Source organism: Xenopus laevis, chromosome 3L (genome assembly GCF_017654675.1).
Source record: "Xenopus laevis strain J_2021 chromosome 3L, Xenopus_laevis_v10.1, whole genome shotgun sequence".
NCBI classification, from domain to species: Eukaryota; Metazoa; Chordata; class Amphibia; order Anura; family Pipidae; genus Xenopus; species Xenopus laevis.
The window spans coordinates 143,229,949-143,242,260 of NC_054375.1; positions in this window are offsets into that span (position 1 = coordinate 143,229,949).

Genomic DNA, 12,312 nt, shown 5'->3' on the forward strand with positions numbered 1-12,312 from the left:
AACTTGTATGGGGGGGTTACTTTTTAGCGATGATGTCTGTGTGGTCTTTTAACTGCGATGTGGAGTGGGCGGCATATGGGGTGGAGCTTGGTCGTTAGTGTGGGCGGGGCCCAGGGGGCCCCAAAAATTTTGTTGTACGGGGCCCCGTGATTTCTAATGGCGGCCCTGGAAGCAGACATCCAGGGGCATATCCATTCCCCTCCTCATACTCTCCCTCACTGTCCTCTGGTTTTAGCTAAAAATAGTGGCTGACTGAGGGGGGTGGGGGTTCAACCGTTTGGGTGGGTTTGAGAGTTTGCAGGGTGGTTTGAGAGTCTGCAGAGTTTGAGAGTGTGCAGGGGGGGTTGAGAGAGTGTGCAGGGGGGTTTGAGTCAGCGGGGGTTTTGAGAGTGTGCAGGGGGGTTTGAGAGTAAGCAGAGTTTGAGAGTATGCAGGGGGAGTTTGAGAGAGCGCGTGCCACCAACTCCCTTCTGGCGCTACTTTTCTCTGTGGGCGGAGGTACACATGCCACACCCCATCCCTTCACCTTTTTGTTCCCAATTCAAGCACTGCCTATGATGTTACTTCCCTTTTTACATGCATACCCATCACAGAGGCAATTGAAACAAGACATCACCCTTTGCAACAGAACAGAATTTAACCCAGATTATCCGGTATCCAGAAAGCTCCAAATTACAGGAAGGCAATCTCCCATAGACTCCATTTATAATCTGTAATCTAAATAAACCTTGTTCGTCGGGTCTCTGTTCCCTGACCTTCACTACAAGGGTTGTACCTCTAGGCAGAACACTTGGGACCTGTTGACACCAAGCTCCCCAGACACATCCATTTGGAAAAAAGCATGGGAGATCTAAGAAGAAAAAACACTCCTTTCTAATCTCTATATTAAAGTATGACCGGAAGTGGTCACTATCTCTAAGCACTATTTACATGTAATTTTGTGAGAATGGTCCCTCAATGTCAATTTATCTGGAGGCCCAGTCTGACACTAAGAGAGTTCCAATAAAATCGCACTGTATTGCTGCCATCTCAGCTTTATTGAGTCAGGTAGGTGATCCTAATGCTTTTGGAGTTCAGCAGGACAGACATTAGGACTGTGATTTTTGACAGTATACACTTTGTAGAATGTTTTCATTTGACTGCATTTTAAGCTTCGAACAGCGCATCTTGCAAAAATAGCAGCTTCCTCTTTGTGTTTCCTGAATGCCAGCAATTCAGCCATATAGAGTGCAACTCTCCCCTACCTCTTCCTTTTTCTTCTGGCATAACTACACCCGCTTATATGCCTACACATCATTGGTGTGTCCCATTGCACTTGTTTATATTTTTATATCTGGAAGGTCTATTTCCTATGACGGACGAATGGCTAGTGTCAGAGGGTTGATATCTATTACCCCCGCCCTCTATGACGCCATAACGCTATAGGGCCCAAGACAGGATGGACTATAAGGGCTAATGGTCAACTGTGGACAATGGTCACTCATATAACTTATACTAGGCCATGCAAATAAATGATCTCCACTCTGTTACTTAGATTCCAGAGTGTCAGCATAGTGTCAGCATAGTGTCAGCATAGTGTCAGCATAGTGTCAGCATGGTGTCAGCATGTCTCTTATGCCCTTTTGCAGAAGTGTTGCTCAATAGCTGGCTGTACCACAATGGCTTTGTTTAGCCAACAGATGTTTACGAGGCTGTGGACAGTTGGAACCAGAAATCTCTTATGTTGCAAAACTGCAAATCCTACAGGAATGTATAAATGTATATGCCTGTAAGTCTCTTCCCCAGACTATGTATAGTATTTCCCTGTACCCCTTGTCACAATTACTGTAAATTCCTTCTGAAAGCTAAATAACGCCTGGACCAAGAGGTGGGTCTTTGGTGAGTCCTTGGGTGACATTCTGTGTGTTACTCCAACAGCTTACTACTAAAAATACCATCACACTTTTGGAAGCCATTGTATGCAGCACCATGTATGGCAATGTGAAATAAGTATGTCCAGAAAGTATCCGAGGACCACCCTTAGCTCAGATCAGCTACTCAGGTAATTCAACTTTCTCAGGCCTCTGGAGCTTGCATTCTAGTGGAATAGTGGCTGGCTATTAGAATTTGCCACAGCTGTCCTGAATAGGATTTTCAAGAGTGTATATAAGTGATGGGCGAATTTATTTGCCAGTCCCGAATTCATGGTGAATTCCCGCAATACGCTTTTTTGGATGACGGTGCATTTTCGCCAGCGAATTTGCACCGGCGTCAAAAAAACGGGCGCCGTTTCGCAAATTTTTCACCATTTTGCGAATTTCGCGGCGACGCGAAACGCCACAAATTCGCCCATCACTAGTGTATATATCAAATTGTGGAAATAGTTTCATCCTTTGATAAATATACCCTAAAAATACTTCTCAAGTTGACAGAGAGCTGTAAAATTTCCCTCTAGGGAACTAGGATGAGATCAGCATTCACCTTTTGATAACCATGACACTTTATGGCTATGATTAAGGGCCTCTCTAGTTTCAAAAGTGCATTTGAAGTGTTTATTAAATACGGGGTGCATATCTTTAAAATTCATACATACTACATATATAAGTTACACAGCTAGGTTAAAGAAACAGTTGCACCAACAACACCAAAAAAGTGTTTTTTTATGTGATAAAATATAATGTAGTGTTGCCCTGAGCTGAAAAAAGCTGTGTGTTCAGAAACACTACTATAGTTTATAAGTGGCTGTGAAGAAAAAGCAGCAAAGAAGGGCACAGGTAATATAGCAGATAACAGATAAGCTCTGCAGAACACCATTACATTCTATAGAGCTTATCTGCTATCTGCTGTGTATCACTGTGGCTTTTGTGCTTTGAATGGATGCCCTCTTTGCTGCACAGCAGCTTATTTATATCAACGGACTATAAGCACGCCTTTTTTACGAGAGCAGGGCAACAGTACATTGTATTTTAATTACTTTTTTTTGGTGCTGCTTTTCCTTTAAAGTTGTTATAACAGGTGACATTGACTGAAATAATGGGGTGGCCAAGTCAGGAAAAGCTAGCAGACATCTGCTTCTGTCCCTGTGAATAAAACGCTGCCTAGCAAGTACAAATGGGGGCACTGCATTTTGGGGGAAAAACACACAGGGTACTTGGCTGTATCATGCTACTATGTACTCATGAGTGTTGCAGGGAATAGCAGTTCTCTTGGCATGGTTTTCTCCAATAAATCATATCTATATATATGTCTCCTTGCACACACTCATGACTTCACATCTTTCTCTCCTTAGTGGACAGTGATTATAATGAACCGGTTTGGGACAAGGAGAAGGGAGATAACAAGAGATCTCCAAATTTCAGAAGTAAAGGACAGGACAAAAAATCCTGCAACTGCGGTAAGTAACAAGCCGTCCTTATACTGTTCACTTACAGATACAGTGCCACAAAAGAAAAAAAAGTCAAAGTACATGTTTAAATTATTTAATAATTATTAACATATATCTGATACTGGAATATCTGCCACCCTAGTAATTGTAGCAGCAATATACATATAGATTATAGTTAATTTCACAGATGCTCTCTTACTGGTATTGTTTTCAAATATAACAGTCCATACATTCTTTTCAGCTTTGGTTGGGGAAAAAATAAGTAATGTCTATTTCTTCAGTTATTGGTGTTTTGAAAATGCTTTCTTCACACTGCAGAAATAAAGCATACTTCAAAAACATGTAGATAGATAGATGATAGATAGATAGATGATAGATAGATAGATGATAGATAGATAGATAGATAGATAGATAGATAGATAGATAGATAGATAGATAGATAGATAGATAGATAGATAGATAGATAGATAGATGATAGATAGATAGATAGATGATAGATAGATAGATAGATAGATAGCATAGATCATAATAGATAGATAGATCAATAGAATAGATAGATAGATAGATAGATAGATAATGATAGATAGATAGATAGATAGATAGATAGATAGATAAATAGATAGATAATAGATAGATAGATAGATAGATAGATAGATAGATATGATAAGATAGATAGATAGATAGATAGAATAGATAGATAGATAGATAGATAGATAGATAGATAGATAGATAGATATAGATAGATAGATAGATAGATAGATAGATAGATAATGATAGATATAGATAGATAGATAGATAGATAGATAGATAGATAGATAGATGATAGATAGATAATAGACTAGATAGATAGATAGATAGATAATAGATAGATAGATAGATAGATGAATAGATAGATAGATAGATAGATAGATAGATAATAGATAGATAGATAGATAGATAAGATAGAGTAGATAGATAGATAGATAGATAGATAGTAGATAGATAGATGATAGATAGATAGATAGATAGATAGATAGATAGATAGATGATAGATAGATATGATAGATAGATAGATAGATAGATAGATATAAGATGATAGATAGATAGATAGATAGATAGATAGATAGATAGATGATAGATAGATAGATAGATAGATGATAGATAGATAGATAGATAGATAGATAGATAGATGATAGATAGATAGATAGATAGATAGATGATAGATAGATAGATAGATAGATAGATAGATAGATAGGATTAGATAGTAGATAGATAGATAGATAGATAGATAGATAGATAGATAGATAGATAGATAGATAGATAGATAGATAGATAGATAGATAGATAGATAGATGATAGATAGATAGATAGATAGATAATAGATAGATAGATAGATAGATAGATAGATAGATAGATAGATAGATAGATAGATAGATAGATAATAGATAGATAGATTACTTTTCTTTTCAAATTCTTTTTCACAACATCTACTGATGCCATTTCAAGCCTCTCTTTGCACTGACCCTGCTGAATGTGGAGATTAAAGGCACAGGCAGTGGCGTAACTAGACCTCCAAGGGCCCTGGTACGTAAATTTACAACCGAGACCCCTTAACCCCCCCCATGCGACCCCCCCATGCATTGGGCTGGAACACAATCTCCCATAGACTCTATTGTAATCAAGTAATTCAACTTTTTCTGGAAAAAAAAAAACCCTTTTCTCTGTAATAATAAAATAAATTGTGCTTAGTACAGGGGATACCTATGCTGCCATAGTTTTATTGGATTTCTCTGTACAGGAAAGTTGGGTGGCCATATAGACGTAAAGATCCACTCGTTTGGCGAGAATTGGGGCTTTACTACTTTGAGAGAAGTTTTTTCTGCCCTATCCAGTCCTGCTGATTGCTCTCTGCTGTTTGTGAGTATCCATCTGGTAACAAGTCAGTAGAAATGGTTCCGACTGTTGTGGTGCATGAGGGGCCCCCCCAGGCGCAGGGCCAGAGTGGGCCCAATAGGTCCAATTGGCCTAAGGCCGGCCCTGGCAATACGGATCCCACCTGCTTCCAGAACTGCAGCAGCTGCAGTAGGATGTGTACCCGGGCTCCCCTCTCCAAATTTGAGTCCGTGACTAGCGAGCTGCGGGCATGCATGCCAAAAATTCCCCTTGCCGTGCCACCTGCGGGTGCGGACCCGGGTGTGATCGCACCCCCTGCACCCCTGGTAGTTACGCCACTGAGCACAGGCACCTAAAAGAAGGCACCCTAATAAACACTCACAATTCACCCTCACTTCTTTCTCAGACATATAAATCTTTGGGGTTTTTATACACTGCATAAAAGTCTACAGTGAAAAAAAAAATCACATTATAGGGTCTGGTATGCTGCATATGGTTTATAACTATGTGCCTGAATCTCATGGATCTCTTGTGAGTAGTTACAAGCAGGGGTAGAAAGCCTGTGTATATTTACTTACTGCACCATAATTGATTACTTTTTATTGTAAACTGCATTTAGACCATACATGGGCATTTGCAGACACACATTATTGTTTGGTATAAAAATTGTGTGAACCCTAAACTACATTTTGTGTGGATTTTTACTACATCATTGCTGCACAGATACTAGGGGGAGTTACTGCCGGACTGCGTACTCTAACTTGCTTTACCACTTGTTTTATCTGTAGTAAGCTGAATTCATGTAGTTGTACTTTGAACATTGAAAAAAGTGTCTTTTGTGTATCTTGTTTGTATCTATTGAGTTGGCTTGCTTTTCGATAAGAGAGAAGCGCACGGTTGTATTGTTGTATTCTACTTTGTACCGTTGCTTTTACTTTGCTGTTTTGCTTTTTCTGATTGGAGGAAAAGTGAAATTGACATAGGTAGATGCAATTTCCACCGATACCCATGAGGATTTAACTACCAACATGTCAAAATTGGAAAACCAATGATAAAATAGGTTAAGCTGTGGTGGGATACCAGTACTATGGAAAAGTATTTGGAGTTGCAGTTAATATCACATGGTTTAAAGCTTGAAAAAGCACCTCATTTTAGTAGCAGGGATTCTGCTTTTAAATGGGTTGTTCACATTTGAGTTAACTTTTAGTATGAGATAGAGAGTGATATTTTGAGACAATTTATAATTGGTTTTCATTTTTTACTATATGTGGCTTTGGAGTTATTTGGCTTTTTATTGAGCAGCTCTCCAGTTTGTAATTTCAGCAATCTGGTTGCTAGGGTCCATATTACCCTAGTAACCATGCCCTGATTTGAATGAGAGACTGGAATATGAATAGGAGAGGGACTGAATAGAAAGATGAGCAATAAAAAGTAGCAATAACAATACATTTGTAGCCTTACAAAGCATTTGTTTTTTATTTGGGGTCAGTGACCCCCCCATTTGAAAGCTGGAAAGAGTCAGAAGAAAGAAGCAAATCATTAAAAAAACTATAAGAAATAAATAATGTAGACCAATTGAAAAGTTGCTTAGAACTATAACTTACTAAAAGTTAACTTAAAGGTGAATCAACCCTTTAAAGACAGATGGGATTGAATTTTTTTGAAAAACATCCTATTAAAGAAAGACTTTAACCCTTTAAGTGCCACAGAACGTAGAATCTACGTTCTGTGGAAAAGTATCTTGAAATGCCACAGAACGTAGATTCTACGTTCTGCAGCATAAGCGTGCGGGGAGCTCAGGAGCGGCTTTAAATGCTGCTCGCTCCTTCCCCGCTCGCTCACAACCCCCTAGGCAACGAGCGGAGCGGGTGGGAAAGGGGCTCCTGAGGCGCGATCGTCCAGGGGCCCCCAAAAACGCAACAGACGCACGTGGCTGCGCGCTGCTGCTGCTGCCTGCACTTCCGGGTCCCTCCAGCGACGCCCACGCATCGGATCAACGGATCTGGCGACTCCCTCCTGCTTCTCCACTCCTCCTGCCATCATGGACACAGATCTGCAGCTACACACCCCAGGTTAGTGTAACACACACACAAAATACACTTACACACACTTTATACACTAATACATGCTTAGATTTACACTTACACACACTCACATACATTTTTTGGGGGATCAGGGGGGTCACACACACTTGGGGGGGGTACATACACTTGCACACACAAACACATGCACATAACATGCAATTTACCAATTGTACACATGCGCACACACATACACTGTTGTGTAGCTTTTTTTTTTTTTTTTTCATATTGCATTGTTGTGTTTTTGGCTCAAAAAAATGTTTTATTGCCTTTGCGAATAGCGTATTCGCTAACCGTACTGTGCAATACCTTTTGTATGTTATTTCGGTGATTATTTGGAAATTTTAGGGATTTTGGTGCATTGTTAGCCATTTTATTGCATTTTCAGCGCTGCATAACTGTTGCTTGCTTTATTCTGTCCGTAAAACCTATTTTGCCAAGCTATAATATTCAAACTGTAATTCTGATGTCTGATTACACTAGTCTGAAAAAAAAAGCATAGATTTTTGTGGTTTTATTGGATTTTAGTAATTTTATTTGAATTTCACACTTTCTGTATTATTTTGTTATGTCTTGTAAATTTTATCTACTATATATCCAATTGGGCGTCTCTGTGCGCCACATAGTTTGGTAAATCTGTGAATATTGGGCATGAAAGTGTTCAGTAGACACCTGTCGTTCATATTTAGGATGGTTTATGCGGATACTTTACGAAATGTGGGACATATAATGGGGTAAAATTCAAGCTTCGTGACGATTTTCAGAAATTTGATAAAAACCGTTACGTTCAGCAGTACTTTGCAGTTTGGCAGTTTGCAGTAGAAACACATATTTACCCATATTGGATTCGTCAGAATGTGTACTTTCTGAAAATATATGGTTTTCTGGGGTCTCTGTACTGTTAGGGGGGTCTAATGTCGCATAATACACACACCAGGTGCTTATATTGCAGCAGCCAGCGCGTCAGCTGTGAAAATGTATATACACTATTGTCATTTGGGGGTCTCTGTGCGCCACATAGTTTGGTATATCTATGCATATTGGGCATCAAAGTGTTCAGTAGACCCCTGGCGTTCATATTTAGGATGTTTTATGCTGATACGTTACGAAATGTGGGGCATATAATGGGGTAAAATTCAAGCTTTGTGACGATTTTCAGAAATTTGATAAAAACCGTTACTTTCAGCATTGCTTTGCAGTTTGGCAGTTTGCAGTAGGAACACATATTTACCCATATTGGATTCGTCAGAATGTGTACTTTCTGAAAATGTATGGTTTTCTGGGGTCTCTGTACTGTTAGGGGGGTCTAATGTCGCATAATACACACACCAGGTGCTCATATTGCAGCAGCCAGCGCGTCAGCCGTGAAAATGTATATACACTATTGTCATTTGGGGGTCTCTGTGCGCCACATAGTTTGGTATATCTATGCATATTGGGCATCAAAGTGTTCAGTAGACCCCTGGCGTTCATATTTAGGATGTTTTATGCTGATACGTTACGAAATGTGGGGCATATAATGGGGTAAAATTCAAGCTTTGTGACGATTTTCAGAAATTTGATAAAAAACGCTACTTTCAGCATTGCTTTGCAGTTTGGCAGTTTGGAGTAGGAACACATATTTACCCATATTGGATTCGTCAGAATGTGTACTTTCTGAAAATATATGGTTTTCTGGGGTCTCTGTACTGTTAGGGGGGTCTAATGTCGCATAATACACACACCAGGTGCTCATATTGCAGCAGCCAGCGCGTCAGCTGTGAAAATGTATATACACTATTGTCATTTGGGGGTCTCTGTGCGCCACATAGTTTGGTATATCTATGCATATTGGGCATCAAAGTGTTCAGTAGACCCCTGGCGTTCATATTTAGGATGTTTTATGCTGATACGTTACGAAATGTGGGGCATATAATGAGGTAAAATTCAAGCTTTGTGACGATTTTCAGAAATTTGATAAAAACCGTTACTTTCAGCATTGCTTTGCAGTTTGGCAGTTTGCAGTAGGAACACATATTTACCCATATTGGATTCGTTAGAATGTGTACTTTCTGAAAATATATGGTTTTCTGGGGTCTCTGTACTGTTAGGGGGGTCTAATGTCGCATAATACACACACCAGGTGCTCATATTGCAGCAGCCAGCGCGTCAGCCGTGAAAATGTATTTACACTATTGTCATTTGGGGGTCTCTGTGCGCCACATAGTTTGGTATATCTATGCATATTGGGCATCAAAGTGTTCAGTAGACCCTTGGCGTTCATATTTAGGATGTTTTATGCTGGTACGTTACGAAATGTGGGGCATATAATGGGGTAAAATTCAAGCTTTGTGACGATTTTCAGAAATTTGATAAAAACCGCTACTTTCAGCATTGCTTTGCAGTTTGGCAGTTTGCAGTAGGAACACATATTTACCCATATTGGATTCATCAGAATGTGTACTTTCTGAAAATATATGGTTTTCTGGGGTCTCTGTACTGTTAGGGGGGTCTAATGTCGCATAATACACACACCAGGTGCTCATATTGCAGCAGCCAGCGCGTCAGCCGTGAAAATGTATATACACTATTGTCATTTGGGGGTCTCTGTGCGCCACATAGTTTGGTATATCTATGCATATTGGGCATCAAAGTGTTCAGTAGACCCCTGGCGTTCATATTTAGGATGTTTTATGCTGATACGTTACGAAATGTGGGGCATATAATGGGGTAAAATTCAAGCTTTGTGACGATTTTCAGAAATTTGATAAAAACAATTACTTTCAGCATTGCTTTGCAGTTTGGCAGTTTGCAGTAGGAACACATATTTACCCATATTGGATTTGTCAGAATGTGTACTTTCTGAAAATATATGGTTTTCTGGGGTCTCTGTACTGTTAGGGGGGGTCTAATGTCGCATATTACACACACCAGGTGCTTATATTGCAGCAGCCAGTGCGCGTCAGCCGTGAAAATGTATATACACTATTGTCATTTGGGGGTCTCTGTGCGCCACATAGTTTGGTATATCTATGCATATTGGGCATCAAAGTGTTCAGTAGACCCCTGGCGTTCATATTCAGGATGTTTTATGCTTATAAGTTACGAAATGTGGGGCATATAATGGGGTAAAATTCAAGCTTTGTGACGATTTTCAGAAATTTGATAAAAACCGTTATGTTCAGCATTGCTTTGCAGTTTGGCAGTTTGCAGTAGAAACACTTATTTACCCATATTGGATTCGTCAGAATGTGTACTTTCTGAAAATATATGGTTTTCTGGGGTCTCTGTACTGTTAGGTGGTCTAATGTCGCATAATACACACACCGGGTGGTTATATTGCAGCAGCCAGCGCGTCAGCCGTGAAAATGTCTATACATATTGTCATTTGGGGGTCTCTGTGCGCCACATAGTTTGGTATATCTATGCACATTGGGCATCAAACTGTTTAGTAGACCCATATGTTTATATTTAGGATGCTTTATGCTGGTAATGATACATGGACAATACGATGCTGGAAAGTTGAAGCTTTGAGGCAATTTCCAGATATTTCACCAAAACCGCCAAATTTGGCAAAGCTTTGCGACTCAGTAGTTTGGAGCAGAAAGCCATGGGTACCCATTTTAGATTCTGTAGAATGTGTACTTTCCAAAAATATATGGGGTTGGGGGGTAAAGATATATTTCTGTGTTTTTACCCCACAAAAATGCAGTCAATGTGTTGATTTTTCATTAGCTGAAGTTACCCACAGGACAATTTGTATGTGCTAACTTCATTTTGGGGCCTCTAAATGCCATATACTTTGGTAAACTTATGAACAATGGCCACCAAAATGTTCAGAGGAACCCTGGCAATCATATTTAGGGTGCTTTTTCTTAGTACGTAATGACACATGGGTGATATGGTGCTGGGAAGTTGAAGCTTTGAGGCAATTTTCAGATATTTCACCAAAACCGACAACTTCGGGAAAGCCTTGCAACTCAGTAGTTTGGAGCAATAAGGCATGGGTACCCATTTTAGATTCTGTAGAATGTGTACTTTCCAAAAATGTATGGGTTTGGGGGGTAAACATATATTTCTGTGTTTTTACCCCACAAAAATGCAGTCAATGTGTTGATTTTTCATTAGCTGAAGTTACCCACGGGACTGTTTGTATGCGCTAACTTCATTTTGGGGCCTCTAAATGCCAGATACTTTGGTAAACCTATGAACAATGGCCACCAAACTGTTCGGAGGAACCCTGGCAATCATATTTAGGGTGCTTTTTCTTGGTGCGTAACGATACATGGGTGATATGGTGCTGGGAAGTTGAAGCTTTGAGGCAATTTTCAGATATTTCACCAAAACCGACAATTGTGGGAAAGCCTTGCGACTCAGTAGTTTGGAGCAGAAAGGCATGGGTACCCATTTTAGATTCTGTAGAATGTGTACTTTCCAAAAATATATGGGTTTTGGGGGTAAACATATATTTCTGTGTTTTTACCCCACAAAAATGCAGTCAATGTGTTGATTTTTCATTAGCTGAAGTTACCCACGGGACTGTTTGTATGCGCTAACTTCATTTTGGGGCCTCTAAATGCCAGATACTTTGGTAAACTTATGAACAATGGCCACCAAAATGTTCAGAGGAACCCTGGCAATCATATTTAGGGTGCTTTTTCTTAGTACGTAATGACAAATGGGTGATATGGTGCTGGGAAGTTGAAGCTTTGAGGCAATTTTCAGATATTTCACCAAAACCGACAACTTTGGGAAAGCCTTGCGACTCAGTAGTTTGGAGCAATAAGGCATGGGTACCCATTTTAGATTCTGTAGAATGTGTCCTTTCCAAAAATGTATGGGTTTGGGGGGTAACCATATATTTCTGTGTTTTTACCCCACAAAAATGCAGTCAATGTGTTGATCTTTCATTAGCTGAAGTTACCCACAGGACTATTTGTATGCACTAACTTCATTTTGGGGCCTCTAAATGCCAGATACTTTGGTAAACCTATGAACAATGGCCACCAAACTGTT